Genomic DNA, 17,046 nt, shown 5'->3' with positions numbered 1-17,046 from the left:
CTGACGCCGCCACCGAGCCGCTGCTCGCATCGTGACTTTTGGGCACCGCACTCCGCTTCACGACGACGCCTTGGTATCCCCGATGACGACGCTCCACACCGAAATCGACACCGCTGCTTGCACAGTGGTTCGAGGGCGCCGCTCGTAAAGTTACACGACTCACCGCCCTCATCCCGCACCACAGCCTTGGCCTGCTGGCGCCATCGACTCCAGTTCGTCAGCAGACAACAGCGCTTCAGCAACGCCGCCGCCGCTGCTTGCACCGTGACCTGCCAGCAACGTAACTAGCACCAGCCTTCATCTCGCATGCGACCTGGGTCTCACCGACGCCGCCATCTGATGCCACCACCAAGCCGCTGCTCGCTCCGTGACCTGAGGGCACCGCACCGCTGCACTTTGCACCGCAGCACACAACGCCTGCTGACGCCAGCGCTCCTGACTCCAACACAGAGGAGATAGACCTGCAACGCGTGTAACTTCTAGGGCCCCGATGACTCCTGCACCGACCTCCGGAACGGACGACTGCAGACGCTGTGTTTTTGGAAGCTCCACAAGAGATCACGGACGCCCTGCATTTCTGAAAGGTACTGTTTGTGAGTCTTCCCGACCCCGTAGCTGGCCCGCCACGCCGCTGTCAGCCAGAACTTTCGGATTTGTTTGTTCACGACGCCGTGATAGCCCCGGACTGAGCCATCAACATCAGGGAACTGTTTTTAATGCGTACTTTGATCACTGTGGATTTTTAAGTATTGTGTTGTGGATTTTTATCGTTTTTGGTCTTGTCTTAAGTATATAAAAATATTGGATATTTTTCTAAACTGGTGTGGTGTCCTTTTGTAATGCTTACACTGTATTAATGTTGGTTATGTGCACACTGCTTCCAAGATAAGCCTGACTGCTCGTGCCAAGCTACCAAGGGGGCGAGCAGGGGTTATTTTAGGAGTGTAACTCCCTTATCCAGACTAGGAAGAAGGGTCCCTATTTGGACAAAGGTGCAAGACCTTGCCAACTAGAGACCCCCATTTCTAACACCTACTCACATTTAAAATGTGTGCATCACACTTAGATTGCCTTAAATCTTCTACATCAGTTGGGATTCACAGTCAATATACAGAAATCCCATCTTCAACCCAATCATACACAACCATATCTAGAAGCCATTCTAAACACTCACATGGCTCTAGCATATTCCAATGCAGCCAGGATTCAGAATTTACAGACACTGTTGCAACAGTTTCAAGTCAACCAGTACCTCTCAGCCAGAACATTCATGCAGTTAATAGGGATGATGGCATTGTGCATCTTGATAGTGCCTCATGCAAGATTAAACATGCGCCCTCTACAAAAATGCTTAACACGTCAGTGGAATCAAGCACAGGGTCAGCTGACAGATCTAGTGTTGGTAAACAGCAGCACTCATCACCCTCTGCAGTGGTGGAGCACACAATTTGTCAAAAGGGCGGACATTCATCGACCCTGTTCCACAACACGTGCTAACAGACTCCTCTCTCACACTTATAACAGTCAACAGTTCAGGTTCTATGGAACTCCAAACCGCATAACTATCACATCAACTACCTAGATCTACTAGCAGGTTAACTAGCGTTGAAAGCTTTTCTACCTCACCTGGTAAAGAAAGTTGTCCTAATCCAGACGGACAATGTACTATATACAAAAACGGGGACACACACGCTCTACAACTATCACACCTCTCTCCGACCATTTGGCGTTGGGCAATTCATCACAAAATTCATCTGCTAGCAGAGCACCTTCCTGGCCCAGACAACATTTTTGCAGATCACCTCAGCAGAAAGAAACAACAAATACACAAATGGAACCTTCACCCACAAGTTCTTCTTCTGTACTTTGAAAATGGGGATTTCCACAAATAGACCTCTTTGCCACAGCACAGAACTCAAAATGCCTAGACTTCGCCTCCAGGTGCCTACACCCTCTTCCGCAGGCAATGCCCTATGGATGAATTGGCCAGGAATATTTGCTTACGCTTTTCCGCCTCCCTCTCCTTCCATTTCTAGTTCGGAAACTCAGGCAGACATCTCTCACACTGATTCTCGTAGCTCCCACATGGGCTCGTCAACCATGGTTCACCACACTGTTGGAATTGTCAATGGTTCCACATCAGAAGCTTCACATAACATCAACATTTCTCTCACAGAACCGTGGAGAAATCAGACATCCAAATACCTCAACCTTGCGATTTGGCTCCTGAAGTCATAGTTTGGTTACCTAAAACTACCACCAGACTGATGACAATCCTCAGGTAAGCTAGAAGACCTACTACTAGTGGAAAAGATTTGTCATATATTGTAATAATAATTCAATTGATCCACTAGCTGCATCTATACAAAACATACTTTTACATCTACATTGAGCAGGTTTAGCCTACACATCTATTCGACTACACCTTGCATCAGTAACTGCATATCTTCAGAGCACGTAACATTTATCTTTATTTAAAGTACCTGTCATCAAAGCTTTTATGGAAGGCCTTAAAAGAATAATACCACCCAGAGTACTACCTGCACCTGTCTGGAACCTTAACATTGTTCTTACAAGAGTTATGGGCACACCATTTGAACCATTTCACAATTGTTCACTACAATTTCTTTCATGGAAAGTGGCTTTTCTTAATAGCTATTAAATCAATAAGACAAGTTAGTGAGTTACAGGCATTAACCTTAGAAGAACCCTTCTTTCAACTGCATATAGATAGGATTGTGTTTCATACAAATCCAAAATTTCTTCAAACATTTGTCTCTGCTTTTCACATCAACCAATCAGTTGAGTTACCTATATTCTTTCCTCAATCTGATTCCATACAGAGTGCGCTCTACACACAATTGATGTCAAAAGAGCATTATTGTACTACATTGATAGGACAAAAGATTTACGCAAAGCAAAACAATTTTTTGTTGCTTTTGCTCCACCTCCTAAAGGGAAACCCATCTCAAAATCCGGCATTTCGAGATGTATTATCAAATATATTCAAACTTGCTATATTAAAGCTAAAAGAACTTTAACAGCACATTCTACTCGCAAAATAGGAGCAAGTATGGCCTTTTAGGTAACATTCCCATAGCTGACATATGTAAGGCAGCTAAATGGTCTACACCACACACATTTTACAAAACATTATTGTGAAGATGTGTTAGCATGTCAACAGGCTAATGTCGGACAGGCAGTGCTAAAGACACTCTTTTAAACAGCTGCAACACCCACTGGTTAGCCACCGCTTTTGGAGGCTACTGCTATACAGTCTATGCAAAATATGCATATCTAGAGCACGCATGTCTCGAACGGATTATGTTACCCTGTAAGCATCTGTTCTTGGCATATAGAGCTGTAGATTGACATGCGCCCTCCCTCCTCCCCGGGCACCTATGGATAATGCAGTTCTTATTATTCACATTATAAATGCATGGACATCTCTATACTACAATTGCTCCATTCTCACCCTCTTGCGGGAAAACAATCTAACAAAGAAGTCAATGCCCATGCGCACTATCACCGAAAGGAGGAGTCACCTTACCTCGTGACTGCAAAGACTTCTTCAAAGAAAAACTAGTTGGCAAACATCCGGACCCAACACTAGCTGGCGGGAGTATGCAAAGCATGTCAATCTACAGCTCTACATGCCAAGAACAGATGCTTACAGGGTAAGTAACCTAATCCTTCCCTTTTGAAGTGCAGAAAAACAAAAATTAAGTTCTGTGTGACTGCCACATTTAGGTGGTATTTTTTCTTATTATTTTTTTAGTTGAATGCAAAAAAATAACCATCCTCTAGATTGACGTGTGTATATATATTGGCTTGTCCAGTAGTTTTCCAAATCTGATAACAGCTAAAGATGTAATTTTCTGTAATGGGTCACAGATCTGTTTAGAATATGGAGGGAAAGCCTTAACAATGGTGCATATGTTCAGGACCAGGTACGAGGGATATATCCCCGGTCCGCCTGTCTCATCCTGGACCTCGAGACGGCATTTGATAACCTCACATGGCAGTACCTTTTCACGGTCCTACGGCGAGTGGACCTTGGCCCCACCCTCATCGCTTATACACAACTCTTATACACTAAACTCACCTCATGTGTTCGCTTGGGACGATATATCTCGGCAGAATTCGCGGTTCGGAGGGGCACGAGGCAGGGCTGTCTGCTGTCACCCTTACTTTTTGCCCTGGCAGTCGAGCCCCTAGCCATACGGTTATGCCAGGAGGGAACACGCTGGGGCATTCCCATAGCGGACACCATACATAGTGTCTCCATGTACGCAGACGACCTCTTAATATACGTGCGAGACATCACAGAAGACTTAACCCCTCTGTGGGTGACACTAACGAAATTCGCAGCAGCCTCTGGGCTACGGGTGAATTGGGATAAATCCACAATTTACCCACTGCATCCGAACCTACCCCCTCAGGACGTTAGACTGGGCAGTCAGCGAGTACCTTGGAGCGCGGAAGCACCCCGGTACCTCGGGATCTGTCTTTACCATTCCCCAACTGATATTTTTGAGGGTAATCATCGTAGGGCATTGGCGGGCATCAGAGCCGCAGTCGGATTCTGGAAAAGCCTCCCGCTGGCCCCAATCGGCCGGGTAGCTATCGCCAAAATGATAATGGTTCCAAGATTATTATACTACTTTACCAACTTACCAGTGATTCCACCTAGAACCTTCTTTCGGGACCTAGACTCGCTTCTCAGCGCGTTAATTTGGGGTTCTACCAGACATAGAATTGCACTGAAAAAATTACAATTACCCACCACACACGGTGGCCTAGGCGCTCCCTCCTTCGAATCCTACTTTTTAGCGGCACAACTGCAATGGCTCTCCCATTGGACGGCAGACAGGTACACAGATGAAACGCAAACCATAACGGGTCGGGTACCCATCTCGGAGCTTCGCCGTCTGCTGCTACCTGGCACTAAACCGAAACGTACATATCCTCTCCAGGTAGCAGTGGCACGTAGGTGCATGCAAAGAATACACCGCATGTCATGAACGACACCCATGTATTCCCCTCTACTCCCATTAATTGGGTGGCCCAAGCGTGAACACCATTACACAACCAATATGCTCACCATATGGACGACCTGCGGCATCACCGAAATGGAGTCCCTTTTCGAGGACGGACAGCTGAGGCCATTCCAAAGCCTTACGGAGGATTACAGTCTTCCCCCAGGCCAATTCCTGCTTCACTGCCAACTGCTAGATAACTACAGACCGTACCATGACCTCTCGAGGGGGGAACCACACACACACACACACACACACACACACACACACACACACACACACACACCCCCACACCCCCAGTCATTCACACGATTTTACATATGGGAGCGGGACGGCACCTAACCACATGGCTCTATAAAGCCATACGAAAGCTTACTAATAAACCGTTAGCGACCCTATGAGCCAGTTGGGAGGATGAAGTTGGACGCCCACTTCATGAGAAGGAATGGGAAAGGGCCCTGGAATATCCCAAGAAGGTATCCAGAAATGCACGCTTTAAAAATATACAATTTTACATACTCCATAGAGCTTATTTAACACCAACACGCCTCCAACGATTCTACCCAGACACGCAGTTCCTTTGCCCCAGGTGCCAATCACAGGCCGCAGATTTCCAACACATGTTTTGGAGTTGCCCCATTATCCGATCATTTTGGCAGCACATTCATACTGTTCTAGGGGACCTCACAGGGCTCACATACATGAGCACATGGGAAGCTAGCGCACTAGGTATCTTTCGAACACAAAAACAATGCAAGGTACAGACCCGTTTTATCTCCCTAGCGGTGTTATTAGCCAAACGGAGTATCGCCATGCACTGGCGTTCCCCCACTGGTCCCCCACTCGCGGCCTGGGTGGGAGCTACACACAAATGGGCGGCAGCGGAGGAGGAAGCGTTGCGGGAGGAGGAGGTGAGAGGGTTACGCAAACATCCTATCTCAATGGAGTGGGCCCTACTATTACATCGCTTTAAGCAATTGACCCCCGGTGAAGACCCAAACGGGGACACACCTACACCAACGATTCTGCAAACACAAGTCTTAGACCCTGACCGACCAGGCGCTTCCTTTTCGGCAGATTTATGACACACACTGTCACCCCTATCGGTCAAACCAAAGAGTCAGACCAACTGCAATGTATCGATGCGCTACACCCACACATTTATCCTGGCAGCAGACAGGGAGGCCCGGGCGTGAAATTCCATAACCATCTCTCAGTTCTTTCTGTGTTATACCCCAGTTCACGCGACATATTCACTACAAGAGCCTATGGGGTTTACAAATTGTTGTTTGAGCAACCCTCCGGTCTACGACAAGTGATGTACGTTACTAGATGCTGTAATATGCAATCCAAGGGATTGAAAGATTTGTCTGTTGTTCATCACGATAAACCTGAAAATGTCAATAAAAATATGTTACAAAAAAAAAACAATGGTGCATATGTTGAGGGAGGGCTGTCTCTAGAAGGGTTTTATTTCCTGTGGAGAAGCAAACAAAAACATGTCTAACCGCTCAAATGGACATTAGCAAGACATTTCCTAATGTAAAAATATTTACACTTGTTAGCAATCTTTGGAATCTGCAACAGTGGCAAGTTCCCACGTGATCCCCTAAAATTCTTATGAAAAATCAAAAACATCAGAAGTTTATTAAAGCTAGGTGTAAACCCACATGATTAAACGTAGACATGTTTTTCAATCTATAACTTGCCACCTTGAGATTTTACCATGTTTTAATGGGCTGATAGTTTTCATTTCTTCTTTTCCCTCTGCGCCATCTAGTTGGCCGCTTTTTAATTTTTTTAGTCAAAGCCTACTGGACTAGTGCAGCTGTCTGGTTTGCTAAAGACATCTTGGGGACATTCAGAAAGCTTACCGGGGAATGCATTCTTCCCATTGGCTTTGTAACTCACACTTGCTTGCTTTCTATTTGCTGGCTTTATTTGTTTTAGGCTGTCTAGCATGTGTTTGTACCTCCTGTGGAGCACAGCCTATTTACTGTTTTCTTCCACGTTCAAATTTACTGTGCATTCAAAGACAAAGGTCAAATGTTAGGTTCTTTGGCCATGCGTTATTTCGTGGAGCCGGATCCGTGGAGAAACTGGGACTCTGTCCTTGAACTGTAAGACGCCACCAATTGGAGTGGATATTGTAGATGACGAGATCATTCACATTCTCCTAAATTATGGCTTTGTAACAAACATCAATGTGGATGCACCTCTAATTAAGAGGATACAAAAATTGATGAATTATAAGACTTTAAACAGAGGAACTAACAGAGATATATTGTCAAACCAAACTAAGAAGAATTTGATTGTGAGCCCTGAAGAAGTCTGAGAGGACGAAGCGCGTTGGCTACGGTTCTTAAACTGATTATGAAGAAGATGATAAAAGAATAAAGGATTAAAAATCTAATATGGGTGATCGATGTTTTGTACTGTGAAATAGGTAATATGTGTTACAACATTTAAAGTGTGTTTTGCTGAACTCTTAGATGTAAAATTACTAGATTCACATGATGTTGGGTGCTGAACCGTTGTGTATTTGACAAATTTACGTCTGTCTTCCAAGAGAGCTTAGTGTTTTACTTTTCTTTCTCTGACTTCAAAGCTTGAGGATTTATATGACAATCTTGCTAAGAAAGGAAAGGCTTTTTCTACCACACAACAACATTTAAATGTCTGTAAATGAACAGTGCAGATATATATCGGAATTAGGAAAGCACAAATGAAGTACTTCTTTTTGTAACTCTGAGGTGTTGTGAAAACAAATTTTTTAATACGATCAAAACAAATCAATACACTGGGTGATGACATTGCCGCCACACATTGTGCACTATATACTTTTAATAAGTATGTCTGTGGTCATTTCAATTCAAAATGTTTTGTCTCTACTGGCAGTGTGCTACCACATCATGCATACTCCACTTTACTCTGTACTACTGCATTCTATGCCGATCTACGTTACTCCATTCTATGCCACTTTACGTTACTACACTCTACACCACTCCGTGCTTCTGCACTGCAAAACTCCACTTTGCACTACTCTACAGCACTGCACTCTACTCTGTACTACTCCCCTCTAATCTACTGTCACTGTGCTCTACTGCCTTGCACCATTCCTCTCTACCATGCACCATTCTACTCTGTACCACTCTATTCTATACCGGGACATTCTATGCTGCTGCACTCTGCTACTGCACTCCACGCCACTCTACTCTGCACTACTACACACTATGCCAATCCACTCTACTCCATGTCAATTTACCCCACTCCACACAATGCTACTCTATGCCACTACACTTTACGACAGGCTACTCAACTCTGTGCCCCTCCACTGTACCCCACTTTAGACCACTCCACACCACTCTACTGTACAACATGGCAACAAGACCATGGCAAAGTCAGTAGCTCTCGCATAGGCAAAATCTATTGGGTTTGCCAATGCTTGTCTTCTTTGTGAAACACTCTATGTGAATACATCTCTCTCCCTTGTAAGCCTTCCAGCCATCTCCCTGTATCTTACCTACTGATGTCTCTCCTTCCTTTGGTTCTTTGGCGACCTGCTCCCCACCCTTCTCACTCTGAATTCTTGTGGCTAGACTTTCTCTCACTGCCCTCCTGTTGCTTTAACTCTTTTCCTAACCTATGTTGCCATGAAAATGTTTTAAAAAACCGTTTCTGTGCAATTTATTTCAGTTTTTTTTTTTTCCTATATCAAGAAGGAGGGGCTCGGAGCAGCTAATCAAGATCTCAGGAGTATGCAGTTCCTAGTAAGTACGGATTTGCCTGCTTAGGTCAGTCAAGTTCCACTAAGTCTGCAGGGAGCATTACTCTGTAGGAACAAATGCCCTCACACACCTAGATAGGTGTCATGCTTCATCATTGGGCTGTTGCTTCACGTTGGGCTGGTGCTGAAATGCCCGACTGGCACCGTCAATGGGGGCTCTTTACCGGAGATCTTTTTATAAGCCCTAGGGTGAAGTGTGGGTAAAATAGTAGATTGGTGTATTTTAAGTAAATATGTGAAAGAGTGGGATAAAAATAGGACAGGGGGTACTCTACAGAAATATTTTAATGATTGAGTCCTACTGCCTATGTTAAAATATGTGGTGCCACCTACTAAACGCGATTATCTAAGATAACTGAAGGTCGACATGTTTCAGGCCTAATTTAGTCATGTGAATGATCTAGCGGCTTTTCTTCAGGACCATAAAAAACTAATCTACACAGTGACTGGGGTTTTGATATGAGTTCATTTGTGTTACTCCCAGCCACCTATACTTCTCTATGTATCAATATAAGTAAATCCATTTTTGGAAAGACCTGTAGTGCACACAAAAAATGACATCGTTTTTACTATAATCAAAAACTGGACAATTTTAGACACCAAAGCATGCTCACGTGTTCATGCTCACTCTCTAATGTGTACCATGAATTAAAAAGTGCAATTCACCAACGCCGCATGGAAGATGAAGCATATATCATGAAATTCGAACACACTCTGTTGATCAGTCTTATCGAGCAAAACCCAATCATTTCGCGATTCGAACTATACCAAAACTCCTAAATCACTAAGGGCAATGTATTTCAATGCACGCTCTATTCCAAAACATTCTGTAGAGCTATGGAGCCTCATGGATATGGAATCACCGGACATCTGTTTTGTCACGGAAACCTGGCTACATGAGCATGCCTCCGCAGATGTAATAACTGCTTTTCCAACCCAATACCACATAACTAGAGTGGACAGAAAGGAGAAGAGAGGAGGTCTACTCATAGCCACTCTCTCTGGCGTGAGCATCACCTCCCTAGAAATTATGAGCTCAGGCCAACTAGAACTATGTAGACCACCCGGCCCCAAAAACGATTTCTCTGATAAATTACTTGAGACTATCTCCCCGCAAGTAATGGCCTCTGACCTTTTTTTCTTAGTAGGAGATTTTAATCATCATGCTGAGATATTACAGGATCCAGACACAGATCAGCTGATCACAAATATGAGCACATTGGGACTAGCCCAATAAGTAACAGGTCCCACCAATGTTGCTGGTCATACGCTCGATCTACTATTTACGAATTCCTCAGATATCTCAGTGGAAACTCCATCCCCATTGTTATGGGCAGATCATTACCTATTAAGATTTGTTATTCCAGTACATATGAACAAAACAGACTCTAGAAACGAACCAATCTGGTGAAGGTCATGGAGAAAAGTCACTTCACCTCTCTTTGCAAAACATTTTAGATCCTTCCATCATAGCTGTCATAACATCAATCAGGCAGCAACCTCTTGAGAAAGCAATTACGGCTGCATTAGATAAAATTGCCCCCCTCACCAGGGCTAAAGTTAAATCTAGAATCACTCCTTGGTTTACAGAGCAACTAAAGACAGTTAAGCTCTCCTGCTGGACAGCAGAGCGGAATTGGAGAAAAAGTAAAGATCCGACCGATCGCGAAACATAAAAAAATCCACCGTAGCTACATGGAGGACATTAGACAAGCAAAAAAATTGTTTCTCCTAAACCGGATAAACCGGATAGATGAGGCAGCAAACTCCAGTAAGGAGCTCTATCAAATTCTAAAATAATTTACTACACCTCCTACTCAGTTATTAATCCCCAATGCGCAAGACTGGGCGGACTCTCTTTCTAAATCTTTCGAAGATAAAATTATCGCAATTCACAACTCTTTTCCGCCTCAAATAAATAACAACCTTTCAGAAAATTCGTCCATTGTGTCTCCAGGCCTTCCTCATATCCTGGACGAATTTTCTCATTGCAATACAGTGGTAGTGGCAAACGCTATGCAGAAAATAAAATAGGGCTCGCCTACTGACCCCATGGCACCAAAATTTCTTTCAATCATTACACCGGTGCTGTTGGATAGTCTAACTGACCTATTTAACAGGTCACTATCAAAGGCCAAGGTCCCAAAATTATGGAAAGCTGCCAGAGTCAGACCTATCTTAAAGAAACCCACTGCCGACCCAAAGCTCCCCTTGAACTATCGTCCCATCTTGCTGCTTCCTCACTTTGGGAAGATGCTTGAATCTCTAGTAAACAGCTTGTTATCCACCTTGAGAGCCATAGACTACTGGACCCCACTCAATCGGGTTTTAGGGCCGCCTACAGTATGGAGACAGCACTGGTAGAGGTAACCGATAACTTCAGGCTATCAATGGACAGAGGTCAGTCGTCAATTCTTGTCATGCTAGATTTATCCGCCGCTTTTGACACCATTTCCCATAGCATTCTAGAACAACGGCTCTGGGAGATTGGTGTCAGGGGGAATGCCTTAAAATGTCTTAAAAGTTATCTAACAGACCGAGTTACAATGGTACAGGTGGGCAACATCGTTTCCTGTAGCAGACCAGTCAAGATGGGAGTGCCACAGGGCCCTATTCTGAGCCCGACTCTTTTTAATTGTTACTTGACACCGCTGGCCAAGGTGATCAGATCCTACGGCTTCGATGTTGTATCGTACGCCGATGATACTCAGATCTTGATCACCCTTGGCCCAGATCTGGTAGAGACAAAGTTGCGATTCAAAGAATGCATGTCCCAAGTTGATAGGTGGATGAGCACAAATAACCTACAACTAAACGGAGGCAAGTCTGAGATTGTGCTTTTCGGCATGGCTCATGAACACTGGTAACATGACTGGTGGCCTTTGAGCCTAGGCCCCTGTCCAATCCCAAAACTTTATCAATGAAAAGTCAGATTAACCATATAATTGGTTCCTGCTTTGCTGTGATGCGCAGTCTACGCAAGGTTTATAAATGGATTCCGATGGAAGCCAGAAAACCACTAGTTCAGGAACTGATTATAAACCGCATGGACTACGGCAATGCCCTGTTGTCCTCAATAAACGAAGGCCTTCTTACAAGGCTTCAGATCCTGCAGAACACTGCGGCCAGGCTGGTCTCAACCTCCCGCCTAGATTCCCTTCGGCCCCTAGTCTGAGATCTCTACACTGGCTCCCAGTCAGAAAGCGAATTCGCTTCAAGCTTCTTAGTTTAACACACAAAAATATGTACGGAACTGTCCCGGGATACTGGGCCAAAAAGCTAAGATGGTACCAGCCTTGCAGGACCCTGAGATCCAGCAATGAATTACTTTGTACACCACTCAGAATCCGCACCACTAGAAATGGAGGAAGGTCCTTCTCCTTTCTTGCACCTGCCTCTTGGAACAAACTGCCCTTAAACTTACGCACGATCACAGATCACAACTGCTTTCGCAGGAAGTTAAAGACATGGCTGTTCGACAACTAAACAAGCATGCTTTCAGAGCTGTCTGCAAGCGCCATGAGACTTTCGAGTGATTTGAGCGCTGAATAAATGTCCCTGATTTGATTTGATTGAGGAATTACCCACTGAAGAAATAATCCTCGCGTATTTTGCCTGGTGACACGCTTATTAGTGTACTTTTAAATATCAAAATACAGGATCAGTGGACCTGTGTTAATGATTTGGAGAGCAAGCAGTTAAATTTCACCAATACACTCTTCTGGAAAAATCGAGAGGCTATGCCGTACTTACGAACTCCTGTATATAAGCACACTGGAAGACCTATTCACACCAGCGACCTCGGAAGTGCTGAGTGCCGTGGATCTCCAGTATTTAACCTTTCTTCCATCAGCGTTAATTGGAAGCAGATGTGTCGTGCAGTTGAAGCGCGGTTTCAACCACTAGAGCGGAAACACTCGGGTCAGGCGTTCTGGTCTGTTTTTTATTTCTAATGGGAGAGGAATCTTCTCTCCCATACATGTGTAAATGTGGCGGCCATTTTAACAACGGGCACGAATCTACGAAGTCAATGTGGGCTAACTTCGTCAGTCCAGTCAATCTTATTTTTAATAGTCAGATTGACATAAAACACTCCTATTTTGATGACATGACGTGGGTTTTAGGTCTCGCCTGACCCAACGCATGCGCTGGTCTGCTGATACATTTAGTAGGTGGGTTTAGAAACTGCTACCCACCTTTTTGTGCTGGCGACAAGCTACAGTGCACCATGGCGTGCACGTGCACAGCTGCTCCCCGCATTCCCCCTCCCTTCTCACCCAGCCATATCCTGCGCCAGCCTTCAGTACCATACCCCTCCCCCCGCTGCTGCGCGCGCATCCCCAGCGTGCGTCATTGCGATCACTTTCACTTTTAGAGTGATCGCGATCGCGTTGAGGGATTGTCAGTGTGAGACCTCACGCCAGCACACAACACACAGAAAGAGGCTTTGGGGCAGCCCCCTTACCCATTGGCGTCACAGCCCTTCTCTTTCAAAAGTAAACGGATTTTACATGCATTTTCTCCTGGACAGAGCTCAGCCATTCAGCTAAGAGCTCAATATTTCAATGTCGCTTCTCCATTCTCAACCACAAAGCTGTCCTGCTGCATTAGTCGAAACCTGCATTTTTCAAGTTGAATTTCAACAGTCCTAACATTTATTCGTTCATACATATATATGTCAGTTGCAACAGCCCACTCTATAGATCTGATCGTTTTTGCAGCAGTGCAAGCTTCAGTCACATGAAAGGTGCGCGGCCGCAGTGCAGGCTTCACCTACGCAATAGGAACAGTTCTCTCAGCAGTGCATGCTTCCAGACACACAAGTACCACAGCTACAACACACAAGCCTTCCACACACTGCACGCACAGCACAGGTCCTAGTAGAGTAAATGAATCTTTTCAGAGTACTGCACTTAGCAGAAAGCTACAAGTGGTTATTGCATTTACTGAATCATTTATTAAGTTATTGAAGAGTATGCTTACTCTTTTACTCTACATCGATTTTACCCTACATACAGTTCCTCTGCATAACTTCACAGAAGCAGACTGCTCTGGTTAAATTACTACATATTAGTTTAAGGCAGATCACTCATGTTTTAACCTGTATCTGGTCGTAGAAGGAGATTAGATTGATTACTTTATCCCGCATCAGATTACGGATTACTTTGAGTACCTCATTACTTCACAGAAGTAGGTTGCTTTGATTAATTCCACACTTTAATTTAAAGAGGATTACTCGGATTTCTTTAACCTAGGTTGAGTTATAGAAAAGGATTACATGTATCCTGCACTAGATTACATCTGTAGATTTCCTTTCGTGACTTGCATTACTTCATAGATCCATGGTGCTTTTAGTAATTTCCTGTGCGTTACTTTAATTAAGGAGGTCATGCTGATTACCCTGCTTTGGATTACAGATGGAAATTACTATACTGCACTGAGTAACAATACTCCCTCACATACTCAACATTGGTTTACCATTGGCAGTACCAGCACACCATATGCATGCTTGCAAACGTGCAGCATTATGCGCACACACACACACACACACACACAGAGGCAGGCAGACAGAGACACACACACACACACCCTCCCCCTTTGTATACATGCACACGCCTGAATAGCCTCCATATTTATGTGCTGTAAGAGGTGTTAAAAAGAAAGTATTTATCTGAAAAAGCAGACCCATTTCTATCAATAAATTTCCATTTTTCCCCATCGTATTGTGTGAATCATCCATCATCTGGAGTGTTTGATCATTTGTAAATAATACAATACGGTGTCATCTTTAATGAAAAACAGTTCTGTAGGTATCAGTACAGAAATGTCTACTGTCCAATAAAAACGTAGTTTTTCTGCCATTCTAGAGGCAAGAATGCTGCATTGCTTGCATGTAATTTGCGGACACTGCCATTTTAAAGGAATGATGCCTTTTCAAGATGGCTATTGGGCTGAGAGTAATACACCAGTGATGAGAAGGAACACCGCCAGTCAGCAAACAAGTGCACCAGCACTGCAGCCTGTAGGACAAACAGAGCCTAGTGGCAGCATGTAAAGCACACTGTCTCCACGTGCCCTTTAGCATGACACTGCAGTAGGTCTACCCTGTTGGCACCAGTGCTTAATGTAAGCCGGTTTCCGGTGCTCGGCGCCAGCACTTAATTGCAAACCCCGGTACTGATGACAGTCTGCCACAAGGTGGCGCAGTTTATCTAACTTAACGCTGAGCACACAACTGTTCTTTATTAATTAAATAAAAACAAAGTAAAGGACTGCCCAAGCCATCCTCATATTTTGGGGGGCTTGGAAAAGTCTGAATTGTTGCACTTGTAGGAGTGTGATTGTTAGTAGTTGCATTGGCATGGTCACTGGCAGGGTTGGCAGAGGCAATGGGTGGTGCAAGCTGCAGTGGCCTCCTGACGAGGGCCCTGGCATTTTTTTTTACCCACTAAACACTGGTTGGCACTGAAGTGCCAATACACCCTAGCTGCCGACAAGTTTGAGAATTCTTCTAAGGCTTCACAGCAGCTAGGGATATTTCAAACTGTTTATTCTTTTGAAGTCTTCTAAATACAGGCTTCTGTGTTTTTTTATGCAGGTTTGAGTTTTGTCACAAGATTAACAAGCATTGGCATAGCCAATAGGTCTCGCCTTTGGGACCTTATACGTGTTTAGCCATGCAACAGTTGCATAACTAAATACTTATAAGGGCCCAAAAGCGAGACCTATTGGCTATGCCAATGATTGTTTCATTAGTGATTCAAATAACTTTTTTCCTTTGAACAATTGTTTATTCTGTGAATGAGGATGGTAATGTAGACATACATGTGTCACTCACTAACTGATCTAATTTATATTTCGTCCCAAGGAATTTCATCATTCAGTCCGATGATGTTCGACGAAAGGCAGTATGTTATGTTATGTTATGTTATTGTTGTTCCCTTCTAAAGAGGACATGCTGGTTCATGTTCCGGTATGCTTCTAGCACAGTCCATCGTATATCCTCTGCATTGTGTCCCTCGGTGAGGAAATGTGTGCTCATTTTTGTATTGGATTTCTTGCAGCGTATAGTGCTGCGATGTTAGTTTATTCTCAATTTTACAGGGCGTGTGGTCATCCCTACATATTGCTTACCACAGGATCAAGTAGACACAGTTCTTTGTGTTGCAATTGGTGTGGGATTTTTGTGTCCACATCCAATTAGTTTTCAAAGGCAATACATGATCCACATGGGAACTGTCCTTTTACTGGGGGTAGATCCCATAGTAATCTCTGGTCTGACCCCTTATGGTCTCGTGGGCGTGTGTGTATTAGCATACCCTTCAAATTAGCAGGTTGTTTAAATGCAAACCTGGGTGGTGGGAAGGATAGTTGCCCAGTTCTAAAGATTTTCCAGTGTTTAATTATTTTGCGTATCTTATTTGACTGGCTTGTGTAAGTAGTGACACGTTAGTCTCATCTTGTCTAGTGTGTGGCTCTAGTAGTGTCTCTCGGTTACAATTGCTAGCCCGTTTACGTGCAGTTTTTACACATTGACTAGGGCAGTGTCTTGATTCCAAATCTACGTCCAGCTTTTGAGCCTGTGTAACAGAATCCTTTAGTCTATTGCAATTGCGTCGCAGGCGCAGAAACTGTACGTATGTTAGGTTGTCGTGCAGGGATTTTGGGTGGTGGCTATTGTAAAGTAGAAGGCTATACCTGTCTGTAGGTTTTTTTATATCAGCTTACTATTAGCTCATTGTCTTTTTCTTCTTGATCAAAAAATCCAGGAATGGTAGTTCCTTCTCAGTGATTGTTTTTGAAAATTTCAGGTAGGGGTTTAAGGTCGTAACCCAGGAGCTGGTTTGTCATGAAAGAATGCTTTGAGACGTATTTTGTGGAAGAATTTATGTAACTTGCAGTTCCTCTGGAATTGGTCAATCTTGGATGTAGGAACAAAGCCCAATCCCTTCTGTAAGACTTTAACTTCAGTTCCTGTGAGCTCTCTTGGGGAAAGATTTATAACTAATCTTTCTTCCCAGGGTGACTCCGTAGTATCATCTGGGGTAGTGTAGGTTCTTGACACTATACCCATTTCTGCTGTCCTCTTCTTCCTCTGCCCCAACCTCTGTCTAAAAAAGGAGGTTTGTATGGATATTGGAATGGGTGGTGTGGTCCCTGAGGAAACATTGGGTACAGTCACATTGATGGACCCTGAAAGGGCATCATCCCAGAACCATA

This window comes from Triturus cristatus, chromosome 11 (assembly GCF_964204655.1).
Source record: "Triturus cristatus chromosome 11, aTriCri1.1, whole genome shotgun sequence".
Taxonomy (NCBI): Eukaryota; Metazoa; Chordata; class Amphibia; order Caudata; family Salamandridae; genus Triturus; species Triturus cristatus.
Note: the sequence above shows the minus strand (reverse complement) of the source record.